General features: G+C 39.9%; 1 long non-coding RNA gene across 3 annotated transcripts in view; it reads left to right on the forward strand.

The window, feature by feature from the left end:
- Gm41804 overlaps nucleotides 1–14,559 on the forward strand; it is a 38,742-nt gene extending 24,183 nt beyond the window's left edge. The window contains exons 2-3 of one of the 3 annotated variants that reach the window (XR_877706.2): nucleotides 2,141–2,206; nucleotides 14,520–14,559. This is a non-coding gene — a long non-coding RNA (predicted gene, 41804). Of the gene's footprint in view, nucleotides 1–2,140; nucleotides 2,207–6,704; nucleotides 7,006–14,519 lie in introns of those variants that run through there. The other 2 variants (XR_877704.2, XR_877705.2) reach the window with 2 other exon arrangements.
- Nucleotides 14,560–24,681: the final 10,122 nt, after the last annotated feature.

The following is a 24,681-nucleotide window of genomic DNA, read 5'->3' on the forward strand; positions in this document are numbered from 1 at the left end:
TCTCATTAGTATTTTTGGTTTGCACTAAATATTTTTAGCATTTGAAAAATAATGCTCCCAACATTTGTCAGTATTTTGATTACTTATTACATCATTTTCTTCAGCTTTGATGTATCTTAGGGTTAATGTTGATAAGTCAAACATGAAATATTGTATACTCGCTGTATAACTCTTTTGGGGATGCTAATAATAAATTAATGATAGATGACCCAAGGTAAACCTTGGGAGCATCAATCTCCTTTCCTGCCTGAATTCTACTTTTCTAGGAATGAGGACTTCTACTCATGGTCAAACAAAACACACTGAGACTTGAATGAAGCTAGCAGAAAAAAAAGCACAGACTAGAGTTTAACATACAACTTTTAGCAATAAATTTGGGATTCTTAGACTACTCATATGGATTGAACTATCCTGGTTTACCATGGCATTAAACTGTGGTTTCCACCCTCTACATGAAAACCAGATTGAAATCCTTCACTTATAGTCACTTGCCACATTGTCTAAAGCATCTTTCCCAAACACAAAAATCAACTTCTTTAAATGTGTGTGTGCACACGTGTGTATGTACATACAATGTATACACTGAAATTTAAAATCTGCTGCTATATCAAAGCAGGTTAAATTATCTTAACATCTTTGAATGGTGACTAAGATTTTTCTGAGCACTGAACTGGTATCATTGATAGAAATTTGATAAACAATTAATTCCATTTCTACTTCCTAGCAATGAATGCTGGACAAGATGCCAGGTGCATATAAACCATACTTCAACTTTCTTGTTTCCAGAAATCACAGCCTTTGTTGCCATCAATGTAAAGATTTTACTATGATTTAATTAACTTTACTAAATATAACTTACATCATGAGCAATTCCCAGGGGATAGGTAAGACCAAGCAAAATATTATATCCATAATGAACATATTTTGTTAACTGTCTCTAAAATTACTCTCTAAAAAACATGCATGCACCTCTTAGATTTCAAATGCTACCCACAAAAGTATTTAATTCCCAGTCCTATAAAAAGGACAGTCACTATTCTGTTTTTAAGGCACTAATAACAATGTACTCCCTGGGAGGTGGTGGCACACACCTTTAATCCCAGCACTTGGGAGGCAGAGGCAGGTGGATTTCTGAGTTCGAGGCCAGCCTGGTCTACTAAGTGAGTTCCAGGACAGCCAGGGCTATCTATACAGAGAAACCCTGTCTCTGCCACGTACTCTGGTGGAGTCAGTTTGACAAGCGGAAGCTTGGAAGCTGACCATGAGGAAAAGAGTTTCAAGGAAACTCCCTCCTGGAGTCTGGCGAGCCCCCTAACCCATAAAATTAATTTTCCACTCCCGCGTTAGTCTAGTGTATGGATCCACGTGCCCTCTATTAAGCATTGCCCTATTATAAGTGCCTTTTAAGATTGAATTTTGACATAGCTAAAGCCTCTCCCAGTGTTCCAAGATCCCAGTTTACAGCAACATAGTTTAACCTACTCAGTAACTAATTAAGCATTACAATAGACAGAGCCATTAACTCAATTGGTCTGCAGAAAGAGCCTGGGAATCTCACTGAGATAAAACTCTTTAGTACAGGCTACATTCCATGCCAAGAGCAAGTTGATATACTATCCTGATATATGGGGAATTCTCCAGACAAGATAAGGTTTTACAAGGCCTAAGAATTTAGGGGTCCGTGGTACTACATTATTCTTGAGGTCTGTCAAGAGTTAAAACCCCCTGGTGCTATTAACACTAAAGTGTGAAATTCTTGCCTGGCATTAGGCTGATCCTAGGCAGGGCTGGTAATCTCTATTGTAAACATTTTTCTAGTTCCTACAAATTCCTTTCTGTTGTATCTGGTAAATTTCAGTGTACCTTGTCTTATTGTGATTTGTAGCTCCTGATAATTCGCTGTAATATAAAACAGTCTAATGCTCGACCAGACATTACATTCAGATTCTACACAACCTCTCCTGTGTGCATCTATTTGTCAATTCCTACGCTTTGCCCACCTGCTCGAGAGACCCGTTCCACGCAGACACAGGGACCCCGAGGGTCTGCGGCAGGTTTGGCGCCTGAACAAGGGACACCAAAGCAGGTTAGTCTTTACTCATTTTTCTTTCTTTTTTCTTTCTATTCTTTATTTTCTCAGGCAAAGATAGGATCTCGTCGTGACCGTGCTGCAGACGAACTGATTCGTACATCAGTTAAGAGATGAGTAAGTTTTATTATGGGTCAGTAAAAGTTAAAAGGGAAGACATTGTTTCTGTCAGTCTTTAAGCACATGTTGTCTGGCAGAAGCCTAAAGGTCTCGGATAAATTTTATAATTTCGTGCAAAAAATCAGTTCCTGGTTTCCAGAGGAGGGAAGCTTAACATTGGAGGATTGGAAGCAAGCAGGTAGGATACTTCCTCCCTCAGAAGGGACTGATATATTAATAAAACAATTGGCTTGGGAAAACATGAATACCTTGTGCCAAGTCCTGAACAGACCAATCTGTAAGACAAGTTCCCTACAAGATTATATTAAAGCATGTATAGATACCTCACCAGCCATAATTCAGGGGATAGCTTATGCTGTAGCAAGGAAAGAGAAGAAGTTCGGCGCTACTTATGGAATTACATGTTTTGGTTGGAAAAAACCGGGGTACCTGGGAAAAGATTGTAAAAGTCTCTCAGGAGACAAGAAGAGCATTCCTTTGGGTCCCTCCCAGCATTGTGACAAACACTGGAAAATTGAATGTAAATCAAAGTCCCATAAGGATGGGACTCTGCTCACTAAGAAGCAGGTAAGACAAAAAACTAAAGGGGCAGTCTCTTAGCCCCGTCCAGAAACTGTGGAGCTCATTATAGGACACAGCTCCAGTTATAAGAAAAACCTCTAGTTGTGGATTCTGATACTTTAGGTAAAATTAAAAGTTATGGTTAAATTATGGTCAAACAATAAAAAGAGACTTCATAAAGGTCAAAATATAGGTCACTTCTTACTGTTACCTTATTTACAATTTCCCAAACCTACATTGTGCTAAAAATTCGTAGAAAAGGCTTTATTGGAAGTGAAGTCATCTCCTAAAACATATATAATTCATTCTATAAATGGTATTTTTGCTGGTTGCAGAAAATAGAGAGCATTTTTGCAGATGGCTACAAAATATATGACTAAGTTTGGACTGATGATGGCTTCAAAAAGATTCAGCATGGTAAACTTTTAGGCTACTTGAGACATTTAGTGTATAGAGATTGTGTGTTTTCTCAAAAATTTGCCCTCAGATTAAATAAATTAGTTTTGGATGCTTGCCAGAAGCTGTTAGAAAATTTTGGATTTTAATCTTGGTTTGACAACCTGCCTCTTACAAGCAAGAAAGGAAAGGAAAGGATAAAAGAAAATGGATTTTAGAACTCTCCCAGGGACAGAGAGAAATCGGGGGACGCCCTGTTTTATTCTCTCTGGCACCTACAGGAGAAATTCTCTACCCTCTTTAAATTGTCTAATGTTTGGTGCACCAATCACGTGTCAATTCATGTATGTCCTTTGTTTAGTTATCTGAATGATTATTTCGTTGTCTGAATGACTGACTATTTTATGTTTCATGTTGAAAAAATAAAATAAAAATAAATGGTTAAAACTTTACCTGCTGATTCACTCTCAGTTTGCACAAAGGAAGCTGAGAGAGGCCCCTTACTTTAGCCATAAATCAAGCACAGCAAGAGAGGTCCTGCTTTAAAAAAAAAAAACTGTTTTTTAAAGAAAAGGAATCTGCAACCTCTTAGTTCTAAGGCAAATAAGCTGATAGTCATTTTTTCCTAAAAAATTCTCTGCAAGTTTGTGATTATTGTGTTTAGCAAATGACGAATCGCTTTTTTATCTTATAAGTATAGCTATAAAACGTAAAATTCTTTGATTGATCTAAATTTATAAGATTCCTGTAGCCACTTCATTTGGTTTTGATTGGTCTTAAAGGTATAAATATGATCTGCATATCTTGGTCATAGAGAATTGGCTTATAAGTTATTTGGGTATGATTAAAAAGATGTAACACTGGTTACAAAGTTAACTTAAAAGTAGTAACTCAGGGCTAGAGTCATTTTCAAACAAAAGCACCTGACATAAACCAGCCCAGAAAACTATTCCTCTAAAGATACTTCTAAATTGAGATAATATTTTATGTAATTCTCATCCTAAAAAGTAGACTTATAGAGATAAGATTTTAAAACAATGTCTCTTTAATGGAACATTAAAATTTAAACTGTCATGCATTAATGAATTGGCAGCCAAACTTTATAACGTGATCGTGATGTTTCTAGTATTGATTTTAAGGAGAATAAATTGTTAAAATTGGGTCTTACTTACCAAAAGTTAGAGATATATTCTAATATTGCAACGGAAACTTAAAAATTATGGTTAAAATGGCCAGTGTCCCATTGACTGCAGTTTGCAGTTTAATCAAAAGCTTAAGATTTTTAACTCACTCATAATTAAGATTATTACAAGAGTAATCATCTTATAAGAGTGCTAATGCTGCTCACTTTGGCCATTCAGCCATACAAAGCAAGGCAGAGTTAACTAGATATATTCGTCTTTGTGCAGAAATTAGACCCTCACACAATCAGTTTGGCTATGGTTGCGGCCTTGCAGGACCATAAAAGGTCATAAAAGAAAATGTTTAAGGTATAAGTCATCTTAAGAAAGATTGTCCAAAACCAGAGGCATCAACAGACAGTTAAATTGTTCCTCTGGAATCTGTCCTCATTGCAGGAGGGTCAAGATGCTCAGATTAGAAAATATATACATTTGGGTTGATACAAAGCTTAGAGCAGCCTCAGGGAAATTTGTGCAAAGTTTCTTGTGTTTTGCAGACTGAGCCTAGGGAAGTTCTTGAAACTTCACCCCTCCCTGCCTTCAGGGAGGTTGCTAAACAACATTTTCCTTTCAGATCTACCCAGGTGTTGTTTATAATAAAGTCTAAATTCAAGATTTATAAAAGGTCAATCAGGCTATAAAACTTAAAAAGGCATTACAAGATAGCTTGCCTACTTCATATAAAATTATTATAGATTTGAAAGTTTATTTTTTCTATTTGTAAAGAGTTTACTTCTAGTAAACTAGTGACTATTAGAGGTTTTTGCCCCTAGGTATGGCTAATATAGTCTTATATTATGTAAGAAATTTTCATTGTCCAAGCTTCAATACAAGAAGCAAAAAGTTTAAATCTTTCAGTATATATTGTTTCCTAAGTGGAAAGTATTTTATTAGCTAATGTCTCTAAAGGAAAGTTTAAACTTCTGGGGAATAGTTGTTGCTTCATAAGATTCAGAGGCAATATTTTTTTAATAATTAGGGTTTTAGTTATACTGGAAAAATTGGTACAAATTTACTTCAAAATTTTATTTTCAAAAGCTTCCAGGAGATGTTAATTGGCTAAGACCTCACCTTAAATTCACCACAGGAGAAACTAAGTCTTTGTTAGGTGCTATCAAGTGAGATTCAAATTAACTGGAGAGAATCAAAAAGGATTTAACAGAAAGTAGAGGAAACTTCTGTAATCTATTGGTATCGATTGTAATTGGTGGTAATCAAATATTAGCTACATATTCTAGTTATTGTTATTAAATGTGTCCATAGCTATTTTTGGCAAGAATAAACATTAATGTAAAATAATCCTTCTTCACCTCAAAGTTTTAACATCCTATTATAAGGCTGCTGTGGTGCTAATTAAGAATTAAGAATTCCTTGCTCCAAACAGCAATTGGTTATTGCAGAATATTGATATTTGACCTATTGCATACCATCATTTTAAATAAAATTGATATTCATCCTAAAAATAAGTTAATTGCTTATATGCATGCTTTTGTATCTTCTATAAATTCATACATGCATGCATCCCATTTACTGTATTTAAAAACAACCCTTATATGGGACAAAAATATATGTGAATTGGATCACATGTTTATTCTTTTGAGTTTCTACCTGGTCCAGCACAGATAATTAAATTATGTGCTGTAGATGGTGTTTTAAAATCTTGAAGATTGCCTGGAAAAGACCTCTTAAGGCAATGCCATGCTAGATTTATATCCCAGGTAGATTATGGATCTTATACAAAAATAATTAACCATATAATCTCATTCTTTACATCATCAAAATAGTAATGGCTTGAAATAATAATTTGATATTTAAAATAAATAAATAAATAAATAAATAAATAAAGGTGCATGTCATATTGTAAAGATTTGCTCTCAGTGTCCTCAGTTTCTACCTGTTCCAAACATTGGTGTTAATTCTTGAGGACTTATACTTAATCAATTATTGCAAATAGATGCTCATTTTTGACTTTAGAAAAATAAAATTATGCACATGTGACTAGTGATACCTTTTTAGTCTTTCTAATTACAACTGCTTTAACAAGAAAAGCAACTAAAAGTATAGTTAGTCATTGCCTGTGTTGATTTTTTCTTAAAGTTGGTGTTCCAAATCAAATTAAAACTGGCTATCACAGCCAAGCATTTGAGATGTTTTGTCAACAATTTAATGTTATCCGTGTTACTGAGATTTCTATAATTCTCAAGGAAACAGTATTAAATCTATATCTTTTTAATTTAAATGCCAAACATCTCTCTGAGTGTCTATGGCACCCTATAATCAGGCATACTCATGAGATAAAGGGATCCACTTATTGGCACATGGCATGATCCTGTTCAGATACTTAATGTGGGGAAAAGGGGGAATGTTTCTGCTTTTTTCACAGACTGCTGCAAGAGCATGCTAGCCTCCAATGTGACAGGCTGACCTGTGACCTGTGAGTGCCCTGACAGTGGTGACCACAGCAATGGCTTGTGCTGTAAGATCAGGAATTGACAAATGGAACCTCATAAAATTGCAAATCTTCTGTAAGGCAAAGGATACATTAAATTACACAAAATGGCAAGCAACAGATTGGCAAAGATAAAGAGCAATTTGCAAATTCATGTGGAATAACAAAAACCTAGGATAGCAAAAACTATTCTCAACAATAAATGAACCTCTGGTAGAATCACCATGCCTGACTTCAAGCTGTACTACAGAGCAATTGTGATAAAAACTGCATGGTACTGGTACAGACTTAGTACCAGTCTTAAATTCAATAGGGGACTAATATCCAATATATATTAAGAACTCAAGAAGCCGGAATCCAGAAAACCAAATAACACTATTAAGAAATGGGGTACAGAGCTAAACAAAGAATTCTCAATGAAGGAATACCAAATGGCTGGGAAGCACCTTAAATAATGGACAACATCCTTAATCATCAGGGAAATGCAAATCAAAAAACCCAGATATTCCACCTCACACCAGTCAGAATGACTAAGATAAGAAATTCAGGCCACAGCAGATGCTGGTGATGATGTGGAGAAAGAGGAACACTCCTCCATTGATGGTGGGATTGCAAGCTGGTACAACCACTGTGGAAATCAGTTTGGCGGTTCATCTGAAAATTGGATATAATACTACCAGAAGATCCAGCAATACCATTCCTGGGCATATACCCAGAAGATGCTCCAACTTGTAATAAGAACCCATGCTCCACTATGTTCATAGCAGCCTTATTTATAATAGCCAGAAGCTGGAAAGAACCCAGATGTCCCACAACAGAGAAATGGATACAAAATATGGTACATTTACACAATGGAGTACTGCTTAGTTATTAAAAACAATGAATTCATGAAATTCTTAGATAAATGTTCGGACCGGGAGGATATCATCCTAAATGAGGCAACCCAGTCATAAAAGAACACACATGATATGCACTCACTGATACGTGGATATTAGACCAGGAGCTTAGAATACCCAAGGTCCAATTTGCAAAATACATGAAACTTAAGAAGAAGGAAGATCAAAGTTTGGACATCTCGATCCTTCTTAGAAGGGGAAATAAAATACCCATAGAAGCAGTTATAGAACAAAGTTTGGAGCAGAGAATGAAGGCGTGACAATCCGGATACTGCCCCTCCAGGGCACCCAACCCATATACAACGACCAAACCCAGACACTATTGGAGATGCCAACAAGAGCTTGCTGACAAGAGCCTGATATAGCTGTCATCTGAGAGGCTCTGCAAGTGCCTGACTAATACAGAAGTGGATGCTCACAGTTGTCCATTAGACAGAGCACAGGGTCCCCAATGAAGGATCTAGAGAAAGTACCCAAGGAGCTGAAGGGATTTGCAACCCCCCTAGGAGAAACAACAATAAGAACTAACCAGTAACCCCAGAGCTCCCTGGGATTAAACCACCAAATAAGAAAATACAAGGAGAGACTCATGGCTCTAGCAGCATATGTAGCTGAAGATGGCCTAGTCAGTCATCAATGGGAGTAAGGTTCTATGCCCCAGTAGAGGGGAATGTCTGGTCCAGGAAGCAGGAGTGGGTGAGTTGGGGAGCGGGGTTCGGGGGGGGGGAGAGGATGGTGGAATTTTTGGAGGGGAAGCTAGGAAAGGGGATAACATTTGAAATGTAAATAAAGAAAATATCTAATAAAAATGGAAAAAGAGAAAGAAAAAGAGAAAGAGAAAGAGAAAGAGAAAGAGAAAGAAAAAGAAAAAGAAAAAGAAAAATAAAGAGAGTGAAGCTTTCCAATTTAAAGAACCAGGAAACATTAAAAGTCTTGGAAAGATCAAGATTTCAAGGCCCATACCTAAACATGATAAAAGCAATCTACAGCAAACCAGTAGCCAACATCAAAGTAAATGGTGAGAAGCTGGAAGCAATCCCACTAAAATCAGGGACTAGACAAAGCTGTCCACTTTTTCCCTACATATTCAACATTGTACTTGAAGTCCTAGCCAGAGCAATTAGACAAGAAAAGGAGATCAAGGGGATACAATTTGGAAAGGAAGAAGTCAAAATATCACTTTTTGCAGATGATATGATAGCATATATAAGTGACCCTAAAAATTCCACCAGAGAACTCATAAGCCTGATAAACAATTTCAATGAAGTTGGTGGATATAAAATTAACTCAAAAAAGTCAATGGCGTTTCTGTACACAAAGGATAAGCAGGCTGAGAAAGAAATTAGGGAAACAACACCTTTCTCAATTGTCAAAAATAATATAAAATATCTTGGCATGACTATAAGGAAGTGAAAGATATGTATGATAAGAACTTCAAGTCTCTGAAGAAAGAAATTAAAGAAGATCTCAGAAGATGGAAAGAGCTCCCATGCTCATGGATTGGCAGGATCAATATAGTAAAAATGGCTATCTTGCCAAAAGCAATCTACAGATTCAGTGCAATGCCCATGAAAATTCCAACTCAAATCTGCAACGAATTAGAAAGAGCAATCGGCAGATTCATCTGGAATAACAAAAAAACCTAGGATAGCAAAAACTCTTCTCAAGAATAAAAGAACCTCTGGTGAAATCACCATGCCTGACTTAAAGCTGTACTGCAGAGCAATTGTGATAAAAACTGCATGGTACTGGTATAGTGACAGACAAGTAGACCAATGGAACAGAATTGAAGACCCAGAGATGAACCCACACACCTATGGTCACTTGATCTTTGACAAGGGAGCTAAAACCATCCAGTGGAAAAAAGACAGCATTTTCTACAAATGGTGCTGGCACAACTGGTTGTTATCATGTAGAAGAATGCGAATTGATCGATTCCTATCTCCTTGTACTAAGGTCAAATCTAAGTGGATTAAGGAACTTCACATAAAACCAGAGACACTAAAACTTATAGAGGAGAAAGTAGGGAAAAGCCTCGAAGATATGGGTACAGGGGAAAAGTTCCTGAATAGAACAGCCATGGCTTGTGCTGTAAGATCGAGAATCGACAAAGGGGACCGAATAACTTGCAATGCTTCTGCAAGGCAAAAGACACCGTCAATAAGACAAAAATACCACCTACAGATTGGGAAAGGATCTTTACCTATCCTAAATCAGATAGGGGACTAATATCCAATATATATAAAGAACTCAAGAAGGTGGACTCCAGAAAATCAAATAACCCCATTAAAAAATGGGGCTCAGAGCTGAAAAAAGAATTCTCACCTGAGGAAAACCGAATGGCAGAGAAGCACCTGAAAAAATGTTCAACATCCTTAATCATCAGGGAAATGCAAATCAAAGCAACCCTGAGATTCCATTTCACACCAGTCAGAATGGCTAAGATAAAAAATTCAGATGACAGCAGATGCTGGCGAGGATGTGGAGAAAGACAAACACTCCTCCATTGTTGGTGGGATTGCAAGCTTGTACAACCACTCTGGAAATCAGTCTGGCAGTTCCTCAGAAAATTGGACATAGTACTACCAGAGGATCCCGCAATACCTCTCCTGGGCATATATCCAGAAGATGTCCCAACTGGTAAAAAAAAGACACATGCTCCACTATGTTCATAGCAGCCTTATTTATAATAGCCAGAAGCTGGAAAGATCCCGGATGCCCCTCAACAGAGGAATGGATACAAAAAATGTGGTACATTTACACAATGGAGTACTTCTCAGCTATTAAAAAGAATAAATTTGTGAAATTTCTAGGCAAATGGATGGACCTGAAGGGCATCATCCTGAGTGAGGTAACCCAATCACAAAGGGACTCACACAATATGTACTCACTGATAAGTGGACATTAGCCCAGAAACTTAAGATACCCAAGATATAAGATACAATTTGCTAAACGCATGAAACTCAAGAAGAACAAAGACCAAAGTGTAGACACTTTGCCCCTTCTTAGAATTTAGGAACAAAACACCCATGGAAGGAGTTACAGAGACAAAGTTTGGAGCTGAGACAAAAGGATGGACCATTTAGAGACGGCCATATCCAGGGATCCATCCCATATTCAGCCTCCAAACGCTGACATCATTGCACACACTAGCAAGATTTTGCTGAAAGGACCCAGATATAGCTCTTTCTTGTGAGACTATGCCGGTGCATAGCAAACACAGAAGTGGATGCTCACAGTCAGCTATTGGATCGATCACATGGCCTGCAATGGAGGAGCTAGAGAGAGTACCCAAGTAGCTAAAGGGATCTGCAACCCTATAGGTGGAACAACATTATGAACTAACCAGTATCCCGGAGCTCTTGACTCTAGCTGCATATGTATCAAAAGATGGCCTAGTCGGCCATCACTGGAAAGAGAGGCCCATTGGACTTGCAAACTTTATATGCCCTAGTACAGGGGAATGCCAGGGCCAAAAAGTGGGAGTGGGTGGGTAGGGGAGTGGAGGTGAGGTTATGGGGGACTTTTGGGATAGCATTGGAAATTTAAATGAGGAAAATACCTAAAAGAAATATTTTTTTTAAAAGGACACATGCTCCACTATGTTTATAGCAGCCTTATTTATAATAGCCAGAAGCTGGAAAGAACCCAGATGCCCCTCAACAGAGGAATGGATACAGAAAATGTGGTACATTCATGCAATGGAGTACTACCCAGCTATTAAAAGAATGAATTTATGAAAGATTTACTTTTAAAAGTATTTTGTTTAAACAATGCCTCATGGGCAAATATGGACATTGATCTGCAAATCTCAGAAAATAAAAACTTAAACTATAACATTTTATGCATTGCAGAACATCCTATTTATAAGGCTCCAACTTGACCCACTTTAACTTTTATTCAGTATATCGTGTTTAATATTGAAGACTGTTAAAAGAGTTAAGAAAAAAATTAAAATTAAATTAGTTAAACACTCCTCCATAGTAAAACAAGGTCTACATGCTGTTTCAAATATGAATGCCCCTCCCAGATTCATATGTTTGAATGGTTGGTTTTCAGTAGATTGAACTTGATGAAATTAAGATATGTGACCTTGTTGGAGGACATTTTTCACTGGGGGTTGGTTTAGAGGTTGAAAATGGTCATTCCCTTTCTAATGAGCTTTTCTCTGTCCCTCTGTGTCTTGGCCTTGCATATAAGGATATAAGCTCTTAATTATTGATCCAGTGCTTTGCCTGCCAGTATGGTGCCAGGCTCCTTTCAAGATGAATGTGGACTCATGCCCTGACATTGTAAGCAAACTCTAAATGAAATATGTTGTTCTATTGGTTATCTTTGTTCTGGTGTTGCTTCACATGGATAAAAATTAATTAAGACAAAAGTTGTTAGCAGAAGTTGGTTTATTTCTGTCACAGGCCTGGTTATTCAGGTTTTTGGAGAATTGTGGAAAATTTGAGAGACTTTGGACTAGAAAATATCATATCTTAGTATCTACTAAGCTCCACTTAGTATTTGCTCATATTTAAGCTTGGAAGACAACAGTGCTGACATTAATGAGGACTATGGAGGCTCAGCTCAAGAGGTTACAGAAGGCAAAAATATTAGCTACTGTGATAGTGACAATTCTTTTGATGTTTTGCATAGAATGTGTCTGTTTCCTGCCCTTACCTAGAAATCTGCCAGAGGTCAAATTCAAAGGTTTTGTACTAATATCATTGTCAGAGTTTTCAAGAGAACCTAACATTGATTCTATTGCATGGTTGTTGTGAAATATAATACAGCTAGGGGGTATCTTTGGCAGGCTATCCATATATACGCCTGAAAAAATTCACTATACAAAAGATCTGATACAAAAGACATTTATTGATGGAGGAAAGGAGAGTGAGGACCTGGCAAAGAATAAAAGCAGACAAGTGGATGTGTACACAGGCAGGCAGGCAGGCAGGCAGACAGACAGACAGTCAGCAGTGAGAGAGCTATGAGGACAGAAAGGGGGCATAAAGGGCACACAGGGACAACAGAGAGAGGGAACACAAAGAAATAAAACTGGTATGACTGATGGTAGATTTATCTGCAGCACACACCTAGAACACCTGTTGTACCTGGCATTCTTGCAGCAGGGGCAGATGAACCAATTGCTAGGTCCTAGAGAGCAGGCAAGTAGAATTGCCTGTGCCTTAACAATGGTTATTAGTGATCACAGTTGTAAAATTCTAAAGTGAAAAGGCAAAGAAAAGGAGATACTGAAAGGGCAATTTGAGTATCAAAAAAGCACCAAAAGATTTAATATTGCAACCTACTCTTGTTTTCAACAGTATAAGGTTAAAGATAAGCCTAATGCAAATTGGAATAGAGTGGTGCCTTTGGAGCATGAACCCCACCCTACAAGTTTCCAAATTGTAAAAATATTGTTGATAGGTCTGGGTCTATTTGGTCTTAACAGGTACATTTCCTGTTAAATACCAATAAGCATTATAGGGGAACATTTTGTTCCCTATGCCAGTGAATTTCAGGGATAAAGGATGATGTACTATCTTCTGTAGCTATTTACTACTGAAAGCTGGATTGCTAGTCAAAGACTTGGAGGGGATTCAGGCAATTGAGCATTCATCAAAAGCATCTGGGTCAATGATCCAGATGAAGAAACGGGGAGCAATTACATCAGCTAGACTGGTTCACCTCAGCATTCAGCAAATATCGGGCTCGAAGACATTTGAAACAGTTTGTACTCCACACTGATTCCTAGATAGAGTCTGTTGGTCAAGTGAAAAACTGCTGAGGCAGATATTGACTAGGTACAGAGATTAAAGTTTAGGAACTTAAGGAAAGTGTTGCATTTCAAGCTCTCAGGTGACAGTTCTGGTAGTTTGGGGAAAGGAGGAGTTCCAAGAACAGGGGAGTGGTAAGAGATCATACATACCCTTAGGAATAGGCAGGTGGGAAAACAGGCTGCACTTATCTGGAGTCCATTTGATTTGTAAGAGTGGATTCTAAGTCTTAAGACTCCCTGGACTCCCTAAAATTTACAAGTTGTTTGTTTGTTTGTTTGTTTGTTTGTTTTAGTTTGCAAAAATAGAAGCTTCAGGTATATTAGCATAACCACTGTTTGTAGTCTGTACTGAAATCCACATTGTAGAAAAAGCACCTATCTGGAGTCAGTCTTATCTGTGAGAGGGGGACCCAAGGTTTATGTCTCCCTAGACTCTATAAAGTTTACATGATTTTTATTTTAGTTTACAAAATAGATAAATGTTTTAGGTATATTAACATTGCCCCTCTTTGTAATCTATACTGAAATCCACATTGTAGAAAAGGTCACTAACAGCTGCCTGTGAGAAAGCTGGATAGACTCATATCTTCCAGTTATTTAAAGAACTATTGTCACATCTGCTCTCGACCAGCAAGAACAACATGACCACCAGTCCTTCTAACAACAAACTTCAGTCTTCTATTCAGCAAACTTCAGTCTTCATTTCTCTCGCTTCAACTTTATCTCTTCATCTTTCTCTCTCTCCATCTTTCTCTCTCTCCCTGACCCGGGCCTCTCACTCTTATATACTCTCAGCCCTCATCCACTCACGGCAGGCCATGTCACCTCACCAGGCACACAGCTTCAGCTAATCAGGGCAGCAGGGGCATGTCTCCACCAAAATGGATTCGGCAGTATCCTGGTGCACCTGTGCAGCTCTCACGATGGTTGTGGCTTATTTTCAGGTGTATCAGGAAGTCAGGTGCAAGTCATAAGACTTAGCTGCAGTCCCTGGCGCCTTCTTGGGACTGCTGCCACACCCGCTCCTCACATCTCCTCCTTTTTTCTTTTTTGGCAGAGAGAATGTCTGTCTTGGATTGACCCCTGCAGCAATGCCCCTTACCCGTCCTTGGGAAAAAAACAGCATTGGTTTGATCCCTGTCTTAGGTTGGTGACATGCCCAGGGAGTCTTATCCGTCACTGACTACTTCTCTATCATGCCAAGCCACACCTGGGGAGATTGTCCTGTTTGCATGCAGCAGGTGCATCAGAAGGCTAGGATGCTGATTAATCTATGGCCAGATCTTGATTGCTGCAAGCAAGCCTCATGGGTGAAGGTAGAGGTCTGATCCCCAGTTTGCAAACATAGGGGCCCTACACAAAACCATCCCTTGGGCTCATGACCCAGAGAGGTCTTGGCCAGCTCCCGTGTGTTTTTCCTGGGGGAAGGGAACTAGGACACTGAACCTTCATGCAATCAGACGTGCCTTCCACAGGATGCCAACAGCAAGCTATCCTCTGTGCAGTGCTTAGCCTCGCAACCCATGGCATAACGCAGCATTATTTCTTTAGAGCGGCAAACCGAATCTGAGGAAATTGTCCCGCCTCCACTGCGGCAAAAGCCTGTGCTACCATGGCAAAAGTGCGGGCCTGCACACTCTGCACCTGACACATACGCCAAACACACAACACACACACTATTACAAGCATACATCCCAGGGCTCCCATCCCTGCTCATCAGCCCTGAAGCAAGGGATAGATAGCCAGAAAGCCATGATTAAAATCAGGCTTATCAAACCAAGTTGCAGACTGATTATAAAGCTGAACACAATCACTATTTTCCTTATTCTGATTAACAACAACAACAAAAAAACAAAAACAAAAACAAAATACCCTTTAACTTAATACTAACATTGCCTTCTATAGGGGCTATCTCTTTAAGGGGTATTCAGGGATCTAACAAAAAAGTGTGGGAAAACTTGAACATCATGTAGAACTGGCATCAGCTTCTGGAACACTGAAAGGATTTCCCATCTCGGCTCCATCGTTTGTGCTTGTGGGATCATCCACCACATCCACAGGGACAACTGGATCAGGAGCCTCATTCTTGCAGCGTCTCACCAACCTCTCCAGCACCCAAAGAGGTTCCATCTGGTCCTGTGGAAACACACAAACAGACTCTCTCTCCCAAACCAATTGAGAGCGCTCCTCTCTTACCTGATTCAGCGTCTCATTGCCTCTCTGGAGTTCTGCAACACCGTCAACACCAGTGGGCAATGATTTTCACACCCTTATGGCAATCTGATTCACCTGCTCAAACACCTGCACTGGATATCCTGTCTGTTGTGCAAAGCGACCTTGACCAAGCAGCATATCCCTATCCCATGCTGGATTTCCTGCAGCAACGTTAGCCACTGCCTGTTTATTGTAAATTCAATAAGGAAGGCTTTCCAATCTAAATACTGCCCAGGTGAAAGGCATGCCTTCACCAAGACTGCCCAATTGGACGGCATCATGCAGTGTCTATTCAAGGCCTCTACTTGAGCCACAGTATAGGAGGCACTTAGGCCGTATGTCCGCACGGACTCAGCCAAATTCCTGATTACTTTGAAATCTAGAGGCTCATGATTGGTCTGTGAAATTTCATTGCCCTGCTTGGTCGGTGAAAATAGGACATCCCAGCAAGGAGAGTCTAACCTCTCTCCAAACCTCCAGACAGAAGGTCCGCCCATAGGCGGCTGTCGAGGAGGCATAGGGAGGGGGAGCAGAAGCTAATTCACATTCCTCCTCTGCCTTGACTCTTGTTTTGTCCTTTCTGTCCACCTGATGATACTGTGTCTCCTTTCTCATTCTCATTTCCCTCTTCCTTCGACTTCTCCCCTTTTTGCCTAGCCAAGTCAGGGTACAATTTGTTTTTTTCCACTCTCTTTGCCAATCGCTCTAATTCCTCTTCTGTTTCACTTTCTGAGCTGCTTGACGATGTCTCGGCCTTCTCAGATTGTAACAACCTCTCCTCTTTTAACTGCTCCAGAATTTGCTGGCTACCTTCTAGCGCCCTGCAACAGCGTTCATCATCCAAACAGCTTCTTACTATCCTCCACACTGCCTTCATGCCTCCCTTCAAGATCCTCTGCTCCCAGGCAACATCTAAGTCCCTACCTAGCTTCTCCCAGAAGGCAACTGTGAGGTTGCCTGAGACGGCGAACCAAGGCACGACAGTATTGCACTCATCAAGAAACTTTTCTATGGTTATTCTTTGAATTTTTAAACCTTTAGACTTAAGGAGCTCCTGAAGAGCTAAAGAAATCGGATGCGATGAGGACGCTCCCATGTTTTCATTTTTACTTTGTGCCTTCTTCCTGGCAACTTTATATTCACCTCTATTTTATCCGAGGTCCTTCCCAAAACTCCTGGGTTACTTTGTGCCTGCTTCCTGGCAACTTTATATTTGCCTCTATTTTATCCGAGGTCCTTCCCAAACTCCTGGGGTCGTAAGTTTCACTTACCATGAACTTACCCTGCCGGCAAACACTAACTGCTGAAAGTTCTGAACTCGTTTGTGGGGGAGTCAGTTTCCCATACGGGCCACCATTTGTCACATCTGCTCTCAACCAGCAAGAACTACATGACCACCAGTCCTTCTAACAGCAGTTTATTCAGAAAACTTCAGTCTTCATCCCTCTCGCTTCAACTTTATTTCTTCATCTTTCTCTCTCTCCATCTTTCTCTCTCTCCCTGACCCGGGCCTCTCACTCTTATATACTCTCAGCCCTCATCCACTCACGGCAGGCCATGTCACCTCACCAGGCATGCAGCTTCAGCTAATCAGGGCAGCAGGGGCATGTCTCCACCAAAATGGATTCAGCAGTATCCTGGTGCACCTGTGCAGCTCTCACGATGGTTGTGGCTTATTTTCAGGTGTATGAGGAAGTCAGGTGCAAGTCATAAGACTTAGCTGCAGTCCCTGGCTCCTTCTTGGGACTGCTGCCACACCCACTCCTCACAAACTATGCCTTGGGTTATGAAGAATGAACATAGTTTTCTCTGTACTGAGAGATGTCTGTATATAAAATGGAAAGAGATGTTTGAGCCCAATAAGAAGCATCTTTAAGTCCATTATGGAAAGATTCTTCTTATTCTTCATTACATGGGATTGATTGATTGATTGATTGATTAGTTGGTTGATCGAAGAAGTAAAGACACTGCAGGATGAGTTTAGCCTTCTCGTGTAGCAGGGAATCAGCCTCTCAAAGACTGAACTCCAAACACTTTTTGCAGAGCCTCTTAATTGTTACACAAAAGGCACCTTTAGCAAGTCAAGTTCTGCATATCAGAACTTCTTATCTGGTCTAGGCGTTGTCCTAAAAGAACCATCAGTTTAAGCAAGTCTCACATGTTCTGGTTTGTCAGGTATATCTCAAGACTAAGTTATGCAAAGGCTGTGAGAATCCATCAAAATAATAGCTCTATAAAATCTCCATCTTGTAGGGGTTAGGGAACACCAAGACCTGACACTGTTACTGATGGTATCTATGATGTGCTTATAGACAGGGCCCTACCATGGCTATCCTCTGAGAGGCCCTAAGAGCAGCTGACTTAAGCAGACTTAGATAATTACACACAACCATTGGACTAATGTCAGAGACCTCTATAGTTGAATTGGGGGAAGAATTGAAGAAGCTGAAGGGTAGGGCAACCCAATAGAAAGACTAGCAGTCTTAAATAACCTGGACCCCAGGGAGCTCCCAGAGACTGAGCCACCAACCATACAGCAGACATGGGGCCCCATGACATATATAGCAGAGGAACACCTGGATGAACTAGCCTCAGTGTGAGAAGATGCACCTAATCCTGGAGAAACTTAAAGCTCCAGGAAAGAAGGAATGGGATGAGGAACTATAGGGGGAACAATGAGGTGGGCAACATCTGGAATGTAAATAAATAAAATAATTTTTTAAAGTTAGATAACAGTCACTGACAAAAGTCTATTTTCAAAGCCTAGCTGTCATCACTCTGGAATTCATACCAGGTACAATGGTTCTGATAAATTCTGCTACAGAACATAATCAGAGGAAATTTAAAATCTTAAGTTTATAACTGGTAACAGTAGTCAGTGCTTTTCCAGTTTATCAGAACTCCATTGTTCAATGTTAAAATGCTGGACCTTTGAGCTAATATCCACTTATCAGTGATTGCATACCCTGTGTGTTTTTTTGTAATTGGGTTACCTCACTCAGGATGATTTTCTAGTTCCATCTATTTGCCTAAGAATTTCATAAATTCATTGTTTTTAATAGCTGAATATTACTCCATTGTGTAAATGTACCACATTCTCTGTATCCATTCCGCTGTTGAAGGATATCTGGGTTCTTTCCAACCTCTGGCTTTTATAAATAAGGCTACTATGAACATGTGTCTGAAAAAGCGAAACATAAAAACTAGGCCTTTAGGCCCAGGCTTGAGAATGTGACCTTTGTGACTCAATGCTCCAAGGCATTCTAATCATAAAACAGATATCAACATTCCTCAACCCACCTACTTCCTGGGTTCAGGGAGTATTTGTTCAAAAAGGACCACCCTGACCATTCATGGAACCCCCTATGCAAATGTGCTATTGTTAGAGACTCATAGAAACTGTCTTGAGAAATAACCTGCACAATTACCAGGTATTCCTTGTGACTCTTGTGACTTTGCACTTCCTGGTGACTCTTAACTGGTATTTTTGGTATTTTCCAACGATGCCCTCCCCACTCCCTGGGGTTGTGGTTCCTTCCTTTAAATACCCTCTTACCCAGCTACTGTGGGCCCACGGTCCTCTACCCCTGCATGGTGTATGACTGTGGGTCATCGAGGGCTCTTGGAATAAAAAATCCTCTTGCAGTTTGCATCAAGTCCCACCAGCAATGAAGGAGTGTTCCTCTTTCTCCACATCCTCACCAGCATCTGAAGTCTCCTGAAATTGTTATCTTAGCCCTTCTGACTGGTGTACGGTGGAATCTCAGGGTTGTTTTGATTTGCATTTCCCTGATGACTAATGATGTTGAACATTTCTTATGAATAATCAATAGGTAGTCATAGAGGCTCCTGGGGTCCCAGCTCATTTAGTAGAACCTACAGTGATACTGAATGTTTTTAGTCTGTAAATGCTGCTTTTAATCTTTTTTTTAACTTTATTTTATTTTTTTTTCCTTTTTTCTTTTTTATTAGGTATTTTCCTCATTTACATTTCCCATGCTATCCCAAAAGTCCCCCATACCCTCCCCCCACTCTCCTACCTATCCATTCCCACTTTTTGGCCCTGGCATTCCCCTGTACTGGGGCATATAAAGTTTGCAAGTCCAATGGGCCTCTCTTTCCAGTGATGGCCGACTAGGCCATCTTTGGATACATATGCAGCTAGAGTCAAGAGTTCTGGGGTACTGGTTAGTTCATAATGTTGTTCCACCTATAGGGTTGCAGTTCCCTTTAGCTCCTTGGGTACTTTCTCTAGCTCCTCAATTGGGGGCCCTGTGACCCATCTTTTAACTGACTGTGAGCATCCACTTATGTGTTTGCTAGGCCCGGGCATAGTCTCCTCATAGACAGCTATATCAGGGTTCTATCAGCAAAATCTTGCTAGTGTATGCAATGGTGTCAGCGTTTGGAGGCTGATTATGGGATGGATCTCTGGATGTGGCAGTCACTACATGGTCCATCCTTTTGTCACAGCTCCAAACTTTGTCTCTGTAACTCCTTCCATGGGTGTCTTGTTCCCAATTCTAAGAAGGGGCAAAGAGTCCACACTTGGGTCTTCCTTCTTGAGTTTCATGGGTTTTGCAAATTGTCACTTTTATCTTGGGCATTCTGGGTTTCTGGGCTAATGTCCACTTATCAGTGAGTACATATCATTTGAGTTCTTTTGTGATTGGGTTACCTCACTTAGTATAATGACCTCCAGGTCTAACCATTTGCCTAGGAATTTCATAAATTCATTCTTTTTAATAGCTGAGTAGTACTCAATTGTGTAAATGTACCACATTTTCTTTTTTGATAACTTTGGGTTGAAAGTCGATTTTATTCGATATTTGAATGGCTACTCCACCTTGTTTCTTCAGAACATTTGCTTGGAAAATTGCTTTCCAGCCTTTCACTCTGAAGTAGTGTCTGTCTTATCCTTGAGATGGGTTTCCTGTAAGCAGCAGAATGTTGGGTCCTGGTTGTGTAGCCAGTCTGTTAGTCTATGTCTTTTTATTGGGAAATTGAGTCCATTGTTATTAAGAGATATTAAGGAAAAGCAGTTGTTTCTTCCTTTTATTTTTGTTGTTAGAGTTGGCATTCTGTTCTTGTGGCTGTCTCCTTTTTGGCTTGTTGAGGGATTACTTCCTTGATTTTTCTAGGGTGTGATTTCTGTCCTGGTATTTTTTTTTTTCTGTTATTATCCTCTGAAGGGCTGGATTCATGGAAAGATAATGTGTGAATTTGGTTTTGTCATGGAACACTTTGGTTTCTCCATCAATGGTAATTGAGAGTTTGGCTGGGTATAGTAGCCTTGGTTGGCATTTGTGTTCTCTTAAGGTGTGTATAACGTCTGTCCAGGATCTTCTGGCTTTCATGGTCTCTGGTGAAAATCTGGTGTTTTTCTGATAGGCCTGCCTTTATATGTTACTTGTCCTTTTTCCCTTACTGCTTTTAATATTCTATCTTTATTCAGTGCATTTGTTGTTCTCATTATTATGTGTCAGGATGAATTTCTTTTCTGGTCCAGTCTATTTGGAGTTCTGTAGGCTTCTTGTATGTTCATGGGCATGTCATTCTTTAGGTTTGGGAAATTTTCTTCTATAATTTTGTTGAAGATATTTGCCGGTCCTTTAAGGTGAAAATCTTCATTCTCATCTACTCCTGTAATCCAAAGATTTGGTCTTCTCATTGTGTGCTGGATTTCCTGGATGTTTTGAGTTAGGATCTTTTTGCATTTTGTGTTTTCTTCGGTTGTTGTGCCAATGTTGTCTATGGAATCTTCTGCACCTGAGATTCTCTCTTCCATCTCTTGTATTCTGTTGCTGATTCTTGCATCTATAGTTCCAGATTTCTTTCCAAGGTTTTCTATCTCCAGCATTGCCTCACTTTGGGTTTTCTTTATTGTGTCTACTTCCCTTTTTAGGTCTTGGATGGTTTTATTCAATTCCATCACCTGTTTGGTTGTGTTTTCTTGCAATACTTTAAGGGAATTTTGTGCTTCCTCTTTAAGGTCTTCTACCTCTTTAGCTGTGTTCTCCTGTATTTCTTTAAGTGAGTTATTATACTCCTTCTTGATGTCCTCTACCATCATCAAGAGATATGCTTTTAAATCCAGGTCTAGTTTTTTGGGTGTGTTGAGGTGCCCAGGATTGGGTGGGGTGGGAGTGTTGCGTTCTGATGATGGTGAGTGGTCTTGGTTTCTGTTAGTAAGAACCTTATGTTTGCCTTTCACCATCTGGTAATCTCTGGAGTTAGTTGTTGTAGTTGTCTCTGGTTAGATCCTGTTCCTCAGTTGTTTATGTTAGCCTCTATCAGCAGGCTTTTAATCTTTTTACTGATAATCTATATGTAGCACAGTCGGTTCCTTTATTGGAAAGTTGTGGTACATTTAATTTTAATAAGCCAGCAGGATCTCTCTTTTCACAATTGCAAAACATCATTCTTGCTTGAAAAAAAAATCCAGTTTAAATTGGTCATATATGAGCTCATTCTGGTCTTCTTCAGCATTTAGCTGCAAGTAATGATTGCACTGATAGAATTCTAAAAGGAGAGGCCTTAGTTTCAAATGCTGTTGCATTGTCTAGACGTGATGATGATAAATTTCATCTTTCTAGCCATACCTTAAGACTCTGACATAAGATCGCTAAGGAGCAGGTAAGAATGATTGTAAAACAATGCCCTAACTGTCTTACATTATCTCCATTTCTGGATTTAGGGGTTAATACATGAGGCCTTATGCCTAATAATATTTGGCAAATGGATGTAACTCATTATGCAGAATTTGGAAAATTGAAATATATACGTGTTTGTATTGACACTTGTTCAGGATTCCTCTTTGCTTCCCTACATATGGGAGAAGTGACCCATCCAGCAGGTCCAGTTATTCGAGGGTACCGAGGCGACCTTCTCCTAAGGACCAAATTGGGGGGGGGGGTAGAGAGAGACGAGAACCCTGTGCAATAAAGGACACACGGAAGCAGTCTGAGTAACATCAAGGTCTTCCTTTATTGAGAAAGGCCCAAGGCTTAAATGCACAAGCAAAAGGGGAAGTACAAGTACTTATCAGCGGGAGGGGTGGGGCAGTAGAAATTTTTCTTTAGGCAGTTACACAGGGAAGCAGGAACTTTGTGGTATCAGGGTGTGGTCAGGACATGGGGCTGACTTAGGGCTGGAACATTCTGTGGTTGTTCTCGGAACAGTGTGTCGGTGGCCAGCTTTTGACCCCCTTTTCTTCTCGGGGGGAGAGGCCCAATTCGGTGATCAGGACAATAGCGTTGTCTTAATAGCTCCCAACATCTCCCCCGTTTTAATATTTTTATAAAGGCATATTGTATAATAAATTTGTAGCCACATTTTGAACGACCACCTAAATGTCTGTTTGCTCACCGGGTGATTCTCTAAAACCACAAAGGACACAAGGACAAGTCATCTATGAGGCTTGAATTAACGGTACCAGTCTGTTGGGTATAACCAGGGCTAGCCAAGGGATTTAGGAACGAAGCAAGCTCCGTGGGTAGAGGTAGAGGTATGATCCCCAGTGTGCAATGTTAGGGGGCCATGGACAGGATTGACTCTCAGGCCCACAAATTTTTACCCAGAGTAATCCTGACCTGCTCCTGTGCCGTTTTTCCTGGAGGAAGGACCCTAGGGCACTCAACCTTCATGCAATCAGACATGCCTCTTAGAGACTGTCTAACAGCTTCCAGACTAATCTCTGTGTAGTACTTAGTCTCACAACTCTCACCGGCGACGGCTTCAAGTTCCAATTTTTCGATGTGTCTAGCCTGGGATGACTGTTTAGTTTCCAATGTGGCAAGAACATATATTACCATGTCGGAAGCACAGACTATGGCAATCTATAAATGATTCATGGCATGAAACTGATGGCTGAATTTAGGGGGGAGGGGGATCATCTTACTTAAGCATTTTATGGAAATTGAGTCTCTCTCCCCGAGACGAGGGTGATGAAGCGGTATCCACGTCTGACTCTTCTCCAGTAACCTGCTTGCTATCACCAACGTCCAGCTGATGGTAATGAACTGAAACAAATGCACTTGAAATAGATGAATCAATTTGAGATTTAACAAATCGGGTCAATTTCTGAAATGCCCAAGGACCGAAGGAAATCAATAATAGGAGTCCCAATAGGGGCCCCAAAAGGGAGGGCAACAAGGTCAAAAGCCACGGGGAGGTTGAAAACCAATTTTGATACCATGACTCTTGTTGTTCTCTCTCTCTCTTTTTCTTTTTTTTTTTAAACTGGCAGTAACCTTGGCAATGCTATCTTTAACTAATCCAGTTTTATCAACATATACACAGCATTCTTTCTTAAGTGCAGCACATAAGCCTCCTTGTTGTAGAAAGAGCAAATCTAATCCCCTTCTATTTTGAAGGGCAACTTCTGAAAAGGAGCCCAAGGAATCAGTAAGATTATCTAGGCCCCTTTTTATATTCTCTATATCTTGGCTAATAGCCTCATTGAGCAGATGGTAATTGTGCTCATTCTGTTGAGATGACATAAGGGCTGCAATTCTGGTCCCAGTTCCAGCAGCACCCAGGCCAAGAAGGACTGCAAGAGTCACCTCCGAGATAGCCTCTCTTTTGTGGCAGGATGGCAAGGAGACACCTCGGTCCCAAAACTTTAATAAGTCATCTGACTTATGAATACTAAAATTTGGAAAAAGCTGAACCAAGACACAATAATCTCTATTATTTATAAAATCTTGTATAATAATGTACTGTGTAAGGCCTGTGGAACATGCCAAAAAGGTATCATTTGGGGAAGAAGATAAGAAAACCCATTTTTATTTACTTTAAACGTGTTATTGCAAATCTCTAGCAAGGGCCGCGGCGGATCATGCCTGGGCCCAACACACAACTTTCTATCCCAGAAAGTTCTGTCAAGGTAAGCTGAACTGACTCAAAAGGAAGCTGCCTGGCATCTGAAAGCAAGATAAAATTTCCAAATAAGGCTATGCCCTCATAAAAGGGCGGGGAAGCAGAAAAGTACATCCAACAATCTT

Source organism: Mus musculus, chromosome 19 (assembly GCF_000001635.26).
Source record: "Mus musculus strain C57BL/6J chromosome 19, GRCm38.p6 C57BL/6J".
Lineage (NCBI taxonomy): Eukaryota > Metazoa > Chordata > Mammalia > Rodentia > Muridae > Mus > Mus musculus.